Genomic DNA, 13,498 nt, shown 5'->3' with positions numbered 1-13,498 from the left:
GAGGTTAAAAATATATCAAATGGGGGCTAAAACCAGAAAAAGAAATTTGATCATCATATTCCATAAAGCTCATTGCTAAGATTGGCACCTTTAAAAACACCACACTGGTCTCCATTTCTTCAGCTCATGAAATAACTAATATACTCTCATACTCCAAGTGGGCTTAATTCCTTTTTTTTTTTTTTTTTTCCTTTCTTGTGTGTCTTCTGCTTCATCACCCTCCTACAAATACAACTGTGGACTTCTGGAATCTCTACCAAGTTTGTAACCATATCGAAAAGCAAGGAAAGCATCTCCACTCTAAGTAGGTATCTTACTGGACCTATCATATTCAGAGGATGAAGTTGCCTGTCTTCAACACAGAGATGGCAAAAAGCAAACCACAGTCCCTGGTACAGTCTATATCTCTATTTTTGACTCTTTATCTGATTAGTGTCCCTCTTTCCCCCACCCCAGGTTTCCTTGTTCACTCTCTATGAATTTATGTCCTATCTGCAGTTCTGCAACAGTTTCTTCCTTCTTGGTTCTCTATCAGAAATGTTGCTTTTTTTCTTTGTTAGCCAATAAGAATATATCATCCAGCCTCCATTCCTTCTGTTGCTACTGCTCTTCCTTTATCTTAATGCTCCTTGACCTAATCTGTCCCCATTGGTAAGCTTCTCTGACTCAAAGGCCAGCTGTACCCTGTGGAGTTTCACATTCTGCCTTCAAAGCATGAAGGTTGCTTTACTCCTGTGAGAAAACTCCAACAGTATAATTTCTCCTTGCTCCCTGGAATCTCAGTATCATTTTGGCTGAAATGTTTTTAAATTATTTCTGCCTCAGGCAGACCATCAGCGTAGAAAATTTAATCCTAAATAATTTGTTTGGTACATTTATAAGCTACTTAAGAAGGACTCTTTTAATGGGAAATATTAGGCAGTGTTAAAAATAGGCTATGATGCCACCTTGTTTTACAGTTACTGTCATGTGTGTGAGAAAGTATATGGATGAATAACTGTTTTCCCTTAGATACCCATATGCTATCAATATAAATGAATGCTGGCTTTTATATAGTTGACTGCACCAAGAGAAACAGCATTTAGTGACCGATTATGGCTTTTCTACAGTTAAAAATTAACTCCGAAAATTAATACAACTTACGGGCGCAAATGTGACTTGCGGTAACTATGCCTGAATAAATCCATGCCTCTCTAAGATAAGGTTGGTTTGTTTTAGTTGAATAAAACACTAGTGACAATACAATGAAATACTCCACAAGAAAGGAAGTAAACGCACATTCATTGCAGAACTCTGGAGTTCTTGTTCCTGTGTAATTCCACTAAATCGTTCACTTTCTGTGAATTTAGAATTTGCTGTAGCTCTGTGCGTGCGCACACGTAAAATAAGTTTTTGGTACGTATGCATAATCTGTTATTTATTTCCTGCTTCATGATTGTAACTTAAATAACAAAGACGAACTGTTAAAAGGAATTACAACTTTTCACGGAATTTTCAACACTTAATATTTTGCTCATTATCCAAAGAGCAGTCCAGCTTTAAAGAGCTATGTCCCAGCCATGCATATACATTGCCATATATCTGTGACTCCTTTCCTGATAAATTGATCGGTCTGTATTACAAAACTGGAAATGCAATTCTAAGACACAGTGTTCAGCTCCTTACTGCAGGGACTAAGCCTAGATATAATACTTTTAGGTGACGGAAGGAGAGCTGGTAGAGGTAGACAAGATGGTTCCATAAACTTCACCTTCAGTTCGGTATGAGTAGGTTTGCCCAAAAGAAGATAACTTTATGCTTTCAGTTTTGCGCAAATAAAGGGGTAAACTTGGAAGACAGCACAGATATCTCAATATTGCTGATTCCAAACACATCACTGGAAAGGATGAATGTATCTTTTCATAGTATAACGTCAAATGTTGGCAGTGGTAACGAAGCTTGACTTATATTCTACACTCTCTTCCTTTCCTGTAAAAGGACTTGGAAAGCAGAAGCAGAAGGACATGTGGCAATTCTAATTTTTATATTGATGCAGCAACAGGAAAGGGAGAAAGCAAGCAATGGAAAATCTTTACAGATGTGTTATGCATTGCACCGCATATATTTATGCGCCCAAGTGTTAAGCCAATGAGCTTGTCTTTCCTTGAAAGATTAAAAATCTATCAAGGAAGAAAAACAGGTTTGTCACAAACAAACTACTTTATAGGCTGTGGTAAAAAGAGATTTTTTTTTTCCCTCTTGATGTGTTGGTGTTTTGCTTCTTTCTTCCCCCTCTGCTCCCCAGGTGATGTGTTTACATGTTAGTAGCATATTACTTAGATCTTGACCTGGTCATTTTCTGAAAGGTTATATTTAGGTGATGGCTCATTTCTGTTCCTACTGATGGTTGCAGATCTGGGGAAATGATAGTTGTTGCTCACATGCTGAAGTAATACAAGACAAGAACCCCTTTTTTAAAAATTTTTTCTTAAGAATGCTACTTAGGAGCTGAAAATGGACAAAATGGCGACTGAGCGGCCTAACAACATTGGTCTATCACCTACTGTTGTATTAGTCTTCCTAATAAGGAAATAGTTTTCATTGTTACTTTCTTCCTCACTCACAAATATGGTATTTTTCAGCTCCTGTTTTGAGGGATTTTGAAATTATTATTTTTTTTTAAGAGTACATTTTAGCAACCAGAGAAAGTCCTTTATGACACTGTTTGGATAGAGCAATACTGACATCCATTGGCTTAATCTTATGTGACTACTTGTTAAATCGCTCCTAAAAAATGTGCACATAACTCTCTACTGTATCACAGTGAAAGGACTGGACTTGATGTGATCCAAGGAGGATTGTACTGACTCCAGTTTCCTCTATTAGAAATGTGAAGCAGCACAGAGATTGCACTGGTGAAAAAGAACACATCTGCAGAACGGGAAGGCCAGCAACAGTAGCTGAAATACTAAAATAAACACAGGCATTGCAAACATCAGCTGGAGGAAAAAAAAATTAATGGGGTATTAATAGTGATACTGGCATTTTTTTTCAGATGATCTCTGGAAATGTGAAAATACCTCATATTACAGGAACCTGCCTTGTTCTATATTAATCAGCAGCCAGGGAAAAAATGTTTCTAATCTAATAAAATAAGCACTTCAGTGAAGAAAAAAAAAAAAAAAACAAACACAAAACCTACCCTCTGGTTGCATCCGAGCCCTGTGAGGCTGTAATTTAACTTGGCACCAGGCTAATTCTACTTATTTATTTATTTATTAAAACGTGGTTGCTTGGAACAACACCGCTGCAAGATCGCCGGCGTTAGAGAAAAGTGGTTACATTTAATGAAGAAAAATAAGGTTACAAAAAAGCGGTCGAGTTTTCGGGCTTTATTCTCGCGAGCAGCTAAGTAGATTAGGCTTGATTGCCTTCGACTTCAAAACCAGAGAGCCGTTCCGTCGGCGAAGGCAGGGCGACGGGGCTTGCACCCAAAAAGCCGCCCGCCGCCTGCGCCCTCCCACTGCATTCACTTGCAAATCGCCGGGCGCCCGGCAGAGCCGGCGCTTCCCCGGGCTCGACCCTTCCCAGGGTAAGTGCGGCGGCTCGCCCAGCCGAGCCTCTCTCCCCCGCTCTCTTCCTCTGTGTGTGTGTGTGTGTGTGTGTACGGGGTGGGTGGTGGTGCTGCTGCTGTGTGGGTCTTTTTTGTGGTTTTTTTCTCCCCCCCCCCCCCCCCCCATCAGGAGCTCTGAATGAAAGCCAGTCAGAGAGAGAGCTCCCCCCCTCCCCCTTTAGCATCGGTTCCCTGCTGTCCAGAGTTGAGTGATGCTAGGAGGAAAAAGCCCGAGTTAGACATCCAAGTAAGGAGCAGTCTTAGAAAATAACAGCGGAAAACAAACAAACGAACAACAACAAAAAAAAAGGACGCTAATAGCTAATTCTTCAGTTTTGTTTGGGGTGGACTACTTCACTTTCTCAGAAGCAGAGTAAAAGGTAGGAGGCTTTCTCGTTTGTGTTTCCTTGAGCTCTTTTTGTTACGATTTGAGCATTAACAGCATGGTATCTAATGCATAAAATTGTTCTACTGTAGGTAACTTTTATACATTTTGAAAATGTGCTTTGGTAGCAACACGAGTGATGTGAAATAAATTTTGTATATTCTCTCCTCGAAGTAAACTGATATATTATGTATTTGAGATTGAAATACTATGCATTTTATAAATCCCTCCCCCCTCCACCACCCCAAAAAGCAAGCTGTCTTTTGAGCAGCAGTTTCAATCTGTATTCAGTTACTGCAAATTCAGTGGGGAGGGGAACAATGCTACTTGCATTGCAAAAAGCACAGTGTTTCATAGTGTAACTGTTATGAGGGTAGCATGAAGCATGCACATACGTGCCCCCACTCTCTGTATGCCTCTGCAAGTCTGCTAGAGCTTTCACTGCTACTGGTTTTGTCCTGAATTGAATTTCAGAATAATTACACACTTACAGCGAATGCACCTTGTGAAGGAAATCCAGTGGAGCTGGGAGCAGGGTGGTACAGGCAATATTTCAAATATCTATATAGAGCTATATACACATAAAGAGGGAAAAATATTGCAAGGTTTGGCATTCTGGGGGTAGGGGGGGAGAAGAAAGGGAGGGAGAAGAAAAAATTTAGCCTGCACCTGTGTGAGCATTTACTGCCACTGCTGCAATAAAATCCATATTTGATGTGGTGTTAAATTAATGCAGCACAATACAAGTCTAAATCCGTGTTCCCAACTACTATTGATGGCATTGTCAGCTGCATTAGAAATTTGCAGTAGGCTAATACTGTACAGGGTACTAGTTGCAGCCAGAAAAATCTAACAGTCCTTCAGCTTAAGAGAATGCATCTGCACGTGCAATCAGTGACAAATAGCAACCAGCATTTTAAAACTGACCTATCATCTCTGTTGCTTCCACACAAATGGAGCTGTTTCCTATAATCTTCATCTTTCCTTTCAGTAAAAGCCTCTGTATTACCCCAACTGCACATCCATTGCTTTTAAGGTATTTTTAGAGTTATATGACTTGCAGTGTATATATGTGTGTATGCATATATGAGTGTGTGCACTGAGTGAGGAAGCAGGTCTGTAAAGATTTTTATATATATATATATATATATATATATATATATATTTTTTTTTTTTTCTCCATGCTGGTAGGCTTTATATGTACATGGAGATGGTACTGGAGTGGGAAAGCTGGGATGGAGACTGAGCATACTTCTGAATCTCTAAATTCCTTTTTAAATGTACCACTTACTAGAAATATTTTGAGTGTGGTGCAAACATTTTTGAGATTTTCCAGTTATTCGAACTTTTACATTAATTGGTTATTTTTTGAATTTAATAATAGTCTGTGCTATTTTAAAGGAGGAGACGGAAGAATGAACTTAGGGAACTAGAAAAGACAAGCTATTTTTCCCAGAGTTGGAAAAAATAGCTTTTTAGAGTCAATACAGGCTTGTATCAGGAGAGGAATACTTCTTGGATCATAAACTGATAATCTAGTTTGTATCTGGGGATCTTCTCAAATTTGTTTGGTAAATAAAAATATGAATGAAAAGGTCATTTCTGTAGTAGGTTTCTGTTAATCCTAGTCTTGCTTTATGTCCATATTTTCTCTGTGTGGTGTCAAGATAATTTTGTATCCTTATAATAGGAACTTTGTGATGTTTGAGGAGTGTTGATTATAATCTTTAAACTTGATAATGCTGCTTCTGATTTGGTTTTTGGTACTTTAGGTAGCATTGGAAAATACATCTTGGTTGCTTGATTTGCCAGTGGTTTATATTTATAATGTTTGTAATTTCCTAACTGTTCATAGCAAAAAGAAAATATCAAAATGTATCTTTAAGGAGTATATTGAACTAAATGTCAGAACTTGCATATCCTGTGAAATGATATTGTTGATTTCGCATTATAGTAAATATAAGTGTAGATATAATAAAACTTCATATTTGCATGTTCTCGATAGACAAAGGGTGTGTGAGGAAAATGGTCAAATACTAAAATACGTTCATAGTAGATGCTGTGCTTACTGTTCTTTGTGCTTAGAGGTAGTTGAAAAGTAAAGGCAGAGAAGTCATACACCACTCAAAGCCATACAATCTCCTCATTAATTATGTAATAGATAGTCTTAATATACACATGTATATATGCACATCCATATACAAAGTTCAGCTAAGTTATTCCTTGTTAAATAATTCAATGTAAAAGGCAGAAAAGGTTACTTGGAAAATAATATCTACCTCTGATTCTCGGAAAGTCATTTCCTGATCTCAGTGTGATTTCCCAGGGAAACAAATGACTGAGAGCCTGTCTGGGTAATTCTGTGCAAATGACTTAGCTTCTATGTCTGTTAACCAGATTTACAACCAGGTGGCAGATAATATGCTTCCTCTAATAATTTCTAATTTCATACCTTATTACGCCACTAGGTTGCAGCATTAGTGCAAAGGGTCAAATTAAGATTGAAATATTGCTGAATGGTAGCCGTGGGGGTGAGATTTCTGACTGTTATCGTAATGTTATTTTTAATTCATTCATTATTATCACTTGAAACCAAGTTTGTAAACACTGAAGTGTCTTAATTGGACTTCACAGTATGTCCTTGTTCATGCATCTGAAGAATCTGCTGTACAGTTAGTTCTTTGATACTGTGTGATGGACAAAAATGGAAGGGGAGGATTGAGTCTTTCGGCAAGTAAGTAGACAGAATATCCTTATATCCCAGGGTACCCTGGGATAAGGGTTCAGGTGGCATTTTGTGAATGCTTTCAGTGAACCAAAAAAAAAGGAAAATAGAAATTCAGAAATAAGACTTTTTTCTTACAGGCAGTTTAAATATGCCAAGGTAAAACATTATGAAGGATAATTTCCTAGCTTATTTCATGCACGTAAGAGTACCGTTGATAGCATATTTTTGAATGTCACTAAGTAGTATGCAACTATCGATGAAAGCCCAAGTGAACTCAAGGTGTGGTTCACTTGGTTGGCTGTACCTTATAAAACATGCACTTCGTCCTGCACCCTCAAATGTAGTGATGTGGACACCTGCTTTTTGACTAAACACGCTTCCTCTAAAGTCCAACTTCTGGTAAAGCCCGAATGCAAGAGCCAGTGGTATTCTGAATTCTGACCTGAAGTAAATGTTCCCCAAATCTTTCTTCAGGCCAAGAGGAACTGCTGCAGTGAATGTTTGGTTGCTTTTCCCTCTCTGGATTTACACCTCTTCAACTTTGAGTCCTTGGCATGATGATTTCCTTAACTTGCCTGTTTCTATTGCTCAGAACATTTACAAAAGAGCAATAGAAAATAATCCTCATTTCTGGGGAGCTGTGTGTGTTGCAGTCACCAGGCTGTATTACTCCCCACGCAAAAAAATCAGACCTTAGCATGGGTTCTTTATTCTGTTTTCATTTGGTGGCAAGCTCGAGCACCACCCAAGCAAAGAGCTACTGAGCTTATACTGGCTTCTTGGTCTAATTTTTAGTCTGTGGAGGATCTGCCAAAAATCTGAAAGGTGAGATTTCAGGCATGTCCTTTTACAGGCAGTCTCCTTGACTATTAAGCATCAGAGGCAGTTACCTCAAGTGTGATGCGTGGGTGTGCAGGGGAGAAAGGGAAAACAGGGAGAATCTTTGTCTTGCACAGAAACTGCATGGTAGCATACACAACACTGTACAAATGATCTCTTAGTTTATTTTAGCTTTTTATTACTTTTCTTTTTCCTGCTTTGCTAGCTCCTGCTATTGTTTCTTGCTTCCAGAAACTTACATGAAGTAAATATGTTTATCACTTTGTTGATGAGGAAGTGTGTGCAGCAGGAGGCGTAAAGTATCAGAGGTATCTCAGAGGTGTTTTCCAGCTTGTACTGTCACAGGGCATCTGATCTGGAATACGCTTCTCAACTCAAGTCTGCTAGCTGGAAGTGTGCAGTACTATGTCAGTACCAACAGGCTGCATCAGGGGAATACAAAGACTTGGGAAGTTAACTGGATATACTGCAAGGCAACATGGCAGGTGTCTTTTTTAATATTGTTCTCGCATGCACGTCAGTTTTTAATTTATTCTTCACGCAGGGGTTTTCTGGTTTTAGTTTTTTTATGACATCTCTTACCAATAACTCAGAATAAACTTTGAATCACGTTTCAAACGGTAGGAAAGCATGTAAAGAAGAAAGCATGTGTATGTGTGGTTATATAAAGGTAGTCATTCAGAAAACGTGCGTTGGAAATAGGTGTTTCCAGAACTCCATGGCTCAAAAGCTAAAACTGTTTTTGTCTGTGTTTTACAACAATAAACATCTCTGAAATACCTTCTTAGGAGGAATTGTCTATTGTTATATACACACATAGACATACACATATGTGTGTGTGTATATACACGCACATATAGATACATTTTTTAAAAAGTTTGTCTTATGGTTTTACTCCTGGTATTACGTGATCTGCCACATTACAGATTATCCTATTTCGGTGCTTTGCATTACAGCATAAAGAACATGATATAGCATCACTTAGCCTGATCAGATCGTGCTCTTTAAATTGAACGCGATCCTCGTGAACTCTGCAGTGCTATAATATCTAGATTTTTAAGGCATAAAGGATAGATAGCAATGCAATTTACTGCACTATGACCAAGGTTTGAAATAAAACATCAAGCAGGACTGCTTTTTATTTCCAAATTAACAGAAATTAAAAATGTATATAACTAAATTGTTATCATGTGCTTGTCTCAATCACACTTAACTAACTCATATGAAATTTACACCTGTTTTAAAGAATGAAATGATCATCCTAGTGATTGTTACACTATCCTAATATTAAGCACAAACAAAAAAAAATATATTCTGTGTCTAAGAAATTGTTTTAGATCATGTGCCCTCTGTCATTGGTTCCTACAAGTAGAAGTCCACAAGATAAATGCAGAGCTGACTCTTACTCCCTTTGAAATCAAGAGAGTTCTGGACATAGATTTTTTTGGTATGTGTTGCATATCTTATATAAAAGATTAAATGCAATGGACAAAAAATTTTACTTTTTAACCCAGGGTGGGAAAAGAGATAGGAATAACAAGTACTTATAATTATTTGGACATGTATGGAGAGTATTCCGGACAGAGGAAGGATGATTAGTATTCTTCTGGGATTCCTAAGGAAACCATTCCTTAAAAGCATAAATTCCTTTCCGTCACAAATGCCGTCTGTCATTTTCCTAATGTTTGTTCTACAGCGAAGTGGTACTGGGCCTGCTGATGTGAGTATTTCCTAACCTGCAGGAATCGTTAGACACCAACAGTGTTACTAGGGGTGCAGCATTAGCCCTCTGCTTGTGCCGGCCTCAGGAGAGGCAAAGGGACGGTGGGTCCTGAGGCCAGGCTTACCTGGAGCTGCCGAGATGTTTGTGCTTACATGTCTGCCGTGGCTCCAGTCTCCTGAAGATGGACCCTGACACCCTGCTGAGATCAGTAGAGGCCAGGGGAAAGGGAGACCTCTGATGTTGAGATTTCTCTGACTCTTTGTCCCCCTGAATTGATGGGCCCAACATAATGCTTTTTCTCATTATGGTTCTCATTCTCATAATTTTTATATATGTATATTTTTTAAAAAATACTGGCCATCACTAGGACTTAAAAAAGCCAATAGTCATGGTCATGAAGGACATACAGGCTTCAATTACAAATTGGGATTGTAGTGTATTATCCCTGCCAGTTCCTGTTTCTTAGGGGAAGAACTGCCATCTTTGCTCCATCTATCTTTCTGCTCTTTGGGCAAAGAGAAAGAGGAGAAAAATATGAGCCTAACCTCCTTTAGATCTTGGTTAAAGTTTGTGGAGGGTGTTACTGGACTTAATTCAAATCAAGGATGGCTTCTTTTAATCCTCAGGCTTTCTTTATCTTTTTAATACATGTACTTGTAATCATGGTTTCATGTTTGATTCTGCACTGAATAAATATCTGAGCCTAAACGTACCTGAAAAAGCGTGGATCTAAAAGTTTCTATTTGAGTTCATCTGTATTTCATGGTGCATAAGATTCCTTGAAGAGCTATAGTTCCAGTTTATCAATGTGTCATCAGCAAATCGTATAAGTATATACTAAAGCTTTTTGATTTCTATGCAACATAGAGTTTCTAAGTGTCATATTTGCTAGAGCTGTGCATGTGTTGATTAGATGAATAAGATTCAGTTCTTAAAATAACTTTTTTTGTTATGTTGAGGCTACTCAGAAGATGACCTAGATTTTCAGTAGCAGTTTATCAGTTGTTAGAAATAATTGCAAAGCAAAAACAAGAAGAAAGAAGAATACAAAAGAAAAAATCGGAGTATGTTAACAACAACAACAACAATCACAAAACATGATGAATTGAAGCAGACACGTGAAAATGTTTCAGCTCTTACTTTCTTTCTACCTGTAAGAATTTAATTTAATAACAAATTATGCAAATGACCTTTTACAAAAATTTTACATCATGCTATAAATCGTAGTTTCATTATCAGTATAGTTGCCTTCTAAATTTAGGTATTTGTTTGGTAGGGGGAGGATTTGTGCATGTCAGTAGCATTGTATGTGACTTTTTTTATTTGTTTCAGTGTAAGGTTGATCCTGCAAAGTAAGCTATGCAGAGCTAATAGCCTATCTTCATGACTCTCTTAGAAAATCAAAACCTAAAGTTGACCGACCTAACTTACCCTTAGCCTACCTAATAGTGACTTGCAGATAAATACAGAGTTGAAAAATCAAAACAACATTATATTAACACAGTAGAATCTATACAATCACTGCCACAGATTATGGGGAACTTTGGCAGAGATCAACAGCATTCAGCCATTTAATCAGCAGTCTTTAATCAAAATAGTCCTGTATTTCAGTATGCAATAAATTAGTTTGATTTTTTTAGAGCAGAATTTGCCCTGCAGATCATAGAACTTGTGGACAGCCAGTATAGCTATGAGACAGGTCATATTTCATTTTCAGGCAACATTTGTTTTAAATAAATTAAGGTTTTGTGTTTGTTTTCCTAAATGCTCTTAAAGTATAACACTTAAATGAAAAGATAAATAATACTGTAGACCTCAAGTTATGTAAAGGTTACTAGAGACTACCTATTTAAATTTTGCAGCTATATTTATTTTAAATTCTCATTTTTTAATGAGGACTTAGAAGTTTTAATGAGAAGTTAAAAATTTCACTATTACCTGACGAGTAGTTAAAGATCTGCTTAAGGAGAATATAACCAGGTTCCCTAGACATGCTACCGCTTCCTCCCTCGCAAGACCAAGTTTTAAATTGTATTTTTGACTGCTGTTTCTATTTTCCATCGGAATACTTACTACAGGTCTTTAGTTGAAATGTTAGTGTCCATAAGAAGAAAATAGGATACAAAATGCTACTGTCAGTACCTTTTTAGACATTTTTCATTTCCTCCATTGGATTTGGGTTTTTTTCCTGTCAATTAGAGCGCGGAGGTGTGTTCTTCCCCTTCAGTAAGAGTTTGCTGCTCATGGTCAAGTTATCACTGAAGCTGACACCTTGATCAGAATGGGTGAATCAAGCCCCAGGTGTACTAGCTATGTTTGGTTCTGTCTGTGACTGAAAACTTGGGAGCTTTTTTTTTTTTTTGACAGTTTGTGATTAAGAAATTACAAACCTATGTGTTATGGACTAGATCCACTTTTTCGGGTAGTTTGTTACATCTGTGAATGACAGATGTACAAATAAAGATAGATTTTTCTTGATAACGTTATTCTTTTATAAATGATACACCTTTTTTTTTTCTTGTTTACACTTTAATTCCTTCAGATTTCTCATCTAAGTGGTCTCAGATTAAATAGTACACTGATTTGACTAATTACTTTGACTTCTTAAGGTGGAAGTGTATTACTTTTTTTAATTTAGGTGGTCTTAAAAGGAATATCAATTGTCTTGATGATCAAAAGAAACTGATCTCTTCTAAAATTTAAGTATGTCTGTGATGTATGCATGGAGAGTGGAAAATTAAGACAAAGTCTCTCCTGTCCTTGATGAGCAAGGCATCTGAGCCTGCTCTGAGTACATGTGCTATTTGTGAATATGTCCTAACAGTGGCTCAGTTTCTTGTAGCTTTTTATTTGACGTCAAAATAATGAGAATTAGAGCAGCATAGTGAACTAAGACATAGTGTATTACAGAAATAACCCCATTAAACTTTTGTTAGGTACAAATCTTCAAAATAATTCAGGGATCTATAACATGAATAAAAAGGTCATTAGGTCTGAGCAGTTCTAAACTGGATACATAAAAGTTTGTGGCAAAGAAGACGACATCTTATTCCACTTCTGAAATTCAAAGTTTTAAAAAAATAACAGTGTAGTTTCAGTTTGTTAGATTTAGGGGGTTAAATTACACTTGCTATGCTGCTGGTGTAGAACAAAAATTACAAACAGCTATTTACAACTGATGTTTTTATGTTCTCACTTCTAGCAACACCATCTTAACTGCAGTTAAACACAAATGGTATTGCTCAAAGTAGTTCAGTCTGCTAAGTCAGAGAAGCTGGATTGCAAACCCCTGCATTAACACAGCAGCACCTTCAGGCTAAATTTTGGATTATGGAGTGAAAATTTCCACGTTTTCCTTCCTCCATGGCTGCGGCCATCATGATTCAATCTGTACATGCCTGTGTCCATAAGATCAGAGATGTTCAGCCGCTTGGGCAGCACGTGAAAGTTGGTGCTAATGAGGCAAAGGCAGGCTGGGGGCAGTGGTCCCACAGCTGCCAGTTGTGCGCTTCTAGCTCGGTCGCTGGAGAAGCACCCAGGCTGTCCTGTCTTACAGGAGTGCGTGACCCTGGGGACACATCACGTTTGAGTGATGTGAATAGTTCCTTGTTACTCTGCAGACGCTGGTATGAGTCCATTTTTAGATCTAGCATATCAAAACCTTTTCTGCGTAAGAAAGGGGCACAAAAGTTAAATCTCACTCCGTTAGGGCTAAACTGGATTTCTGAATTAGTTTAAATTCAAACTATATTTTGTTATCAGCAATTTACAGTAGATTAAAACGGGACTATTGTTTAACAGGACAGGATGGAAATAATGTAGTGCCATAGTGGCATGATGTCTGCTAGGAGAAAAGCATGCATGTTTTAAAGAATTAAAGTCTATATAAGTAAATAGTATTCATATCAATGATTCTAAAGTGTAGTCAAACATTGACTTTTCAAGGATAATCCATTAATACTTTACAATATATGAGCTAAAATTAACTATTGTATGGAAAATTTGTGTGAAGGTAGTTCAAAGTTTTTCTGTACAATTAGAAGTACTGGCAGTGAAACTCAAGATAATACTGATGTTAAAAGAAAAAAAAAACCTTCTTTTATAATGCGAACATCCATCAGGGTCTTTTCTCTCTGAAGGAAACTATTATAATGACTTGAATTTGCTGATGAATTAACAGTTTTGTGTTGTGAGATGTTTGGTTTCTTTCTGGCTGAAGGCTATGAACGC

The 13,498-nt window shown here is 37.5% G+C and overlaps 1 protein-coding gene across 4 annotated transcripts in view; it reads left to right on the top strand.

Moving 5' to 3' along the window:
- The first annotated feature begins 280 nt into the window (after positions 1–280).
- The window catches only part of LOC104153743 (cadherin-10), a 111,667-nt gene continuing 98,449 nt past the window's right edge, over positions 281–13,498 (top strand). Inside the window, exon 1 of one of the 4 annotated variants that reach the window (XM_068931500.1) lies at positions 281–392. The gene's annotated coding sequence lies outside the window, so the exon portion shown is untranslated. Of the gene's footprint in view, positions 393–3,277; positions 3,572–3,727; positions 3,973–4,948; positions 5,014–13,498 lie in introns of those variants that run through there. The other 3 variants (XM_068931499.1, XM_068931498.1, XM_068931501.1) reach the window with 3 other exon arrangements.

Source organism: Struthio camelus, chromosome 2 (genome assembly GCF_040807025.1).
Source record: "Struthio camelus isolate bStrCam1 chromosome 2, bStrCam1.hap1, whole genome shotgun sequence".
NCBI lineage: Eukaryota > Metazoa > Chordata > Aves > Struthioniformes > Struthionidae > Struthio > Struthio camelus.
The sequence above is the reverse complement of the archived record's forward strand: the minus strand, read 5'-3'. Positions and strand labels throughout refer to the sequence as shown.